The following is a 2,081-nucleotide window of genomic DNA, read 5'->3' on the forward strand; positions in this document are numbered from 1 at the left end:
ATACTTTTTCCTCTGGCTTTCATAGTGGATACACAGTTAAGAAATGCAAATTCTGTTAGAGTCTTACTTTTTTATTGTATCCCTGTCATGACGATTATTTTATTATATTTACGATAGTTTATTATAACTTTTATCACTTCGAGAATAAATAACTATTGGTTTCTGATTGCTTCGAATATAAGCATTGTGTCATCAAAGAATTTCTTATTTCTATTAATTTGTCATTAATTATTTTTCACTATTTTTGGTTTTTATTAAACATTAATGTACAACAGAATCTTTGTAAATAATTCACAATATGAGTTTCTAAGTGGTTAATTTACGAACAGACCATCATCCGAAGAAAACGAGGTGGAATATAAGTTATAAGTATGGTCATCTTGAACCGCATTTCTCATAACTTTCCCATCATTTCCGGGAAAAGTGACAATTACATTTTTCGTTCCTTAGGATGCGCAAAATCATATTGTAAAAAAATTTTCATTCCGGTCGTATGCCAAAATTGGCCTTTTTTTAACATCCTCCTTTCTCGCGCTGCGCCCTTGGCGCCTATAAGCGTTTTGAATATATTCTCGCGCTGTGACCTTGGCGCGCCTATAGGCGTTTTGAATATATTTTTGCGCTTCGTCCTTGGCGCCTTTTGTCACACTTTCACCTTAATTTAACCCTTAGTTTTGCGTATTTCTACTTTGGTTTAATGAAAGGAATGCTAAATTTTAATTTAAAAATTTTTAAAAAATTTTCAAACTCAAAAATGAGCGATTTTACGACCGCGTTCAAACGTCTGTCGTTTGTCACGTGTGTTATATACCGAAATCTATCGCAGCGGAAGGGTTAAAGCGAAATACTCTGTAAACTAATAGAAAGGCCAACGTCCAATCACGAGAAAAGCAATAAATACATTGAAAAATGGGTCGACGAATTGGCAGTCTTTGCAATATCGTTCTCTTCCTCTCCTCTGTTTGCCGTTTTTGGGAGAGGTGTCGATGCGATAGGGTCTCGCAATTACATCGTTCTTCCTTTTCGCCGTGGCAGTCGTCGTTAGTGGTAGTATATTTACCGCGGTGTTTGACATTGCTTGCGATACACCGTAAATAGGGCGCAGAAATGTAGGTCGATCGTTAAAATTCTCATTTAAAAATCCCGTAGCTGTGGCGAGAGGAACATGTAAAGAGGGGAAAGGATTATACGAAAGAGCAGGACAAATATGAAGGAAGAAGACAAAAAAACAGGCAGGGATAGACGAAAAAGAACAGGTTCTGATAGTCCAATGGATCTATCTACCCCGCGTGAAACGACTTATTAATTTTCCCTTTCATTCGAGACACTAGACGTTCATTATTCCAAATCTAGCCTAGTGTAACGTTACATTGTGTGGTTCAAGTTCGATTAGTGTTAACAGAACGTGTAATCAACTCAAGGTTTTATTAGAATACCGGCGTTTCAGTTTGAGCGTGGGGGAAGATCGATACGACGATAATCTGCTTTCGTTTTCGTATTGTTGATTATGTAAATTACGCAATCCTTCGAATTATATAGAGTTTGAAAAATATTCCTGTCGAAGTGGAAAATAATATTAGACAGTATTCTTCATTTGCTGCGATTTTACTACAATCATGGAAAATGTTATATAGGGTGAAGAGATTTTTTAGCAAACTTAATTTTTAATTATTGTTATTTATGCAATGAAGGAATTCGGTGATATTTTATCAATTTCAAGATGAAATTGAATTGTCAAGACTATAAAGAATGATGGAAGATAAGATTTAGTAGATTTTCTGTGGTAGTAAATTAGGTGTCTATGATAGCTTTGGTGGCTTATAAAAAAATTAGAATCAGCAGATTTTCTGTGGCAATAAATCAGGTATCTATGATAGCTTCGGTACCTTAGAAAAAGAAAATTAATCGTTTCTTTCTATGGACCATAACGTGTCTAATTATTTAAGCTAAACTTTCTTTGTTATATAAATATTATTTAGGCAATAATTGAAATTAATTTTTGCATTTCTATCTAAGTAAATTTTGTTCAATGAATAACTCAGTTAATTGCAGTGGGACAAACATAAGTGGACACTGCGTTG

At 34.5% G+C, this 2,081-nt stretch overlaps 1 protein-coding gene across 1 annotated transcript in view; it reads left to right on the top strand.

Annotated features, from left to right (window-relative positions):
• LOC108578789 (peripheral plasma membrane protein CASK) overlaps window positions 1-2,081 on the top strand; it is a 280,873-nt gene that overhangs the window by 58,242 nt on the left and 220,550 nt on the right. The gene's annotated exons all lie outside the window — the stretch shown is intronic.

Source organism: Habropoda laboriosa, unplaced genomic scaffold (genome assembly GCF_001263275.1).
Source record: "Habropoda laboriosa isolate 0110345459 unplaced genomic scaffold, ASM126327v1 scaffold47, whole genome shotgun sequence".
NCBI classification, from domain to species: Eukaryota; Metazoa; Arthropoda; class Insecta; order Hymenoptera; family Apidae; genus Habropoda; species Habropoda laboriosa.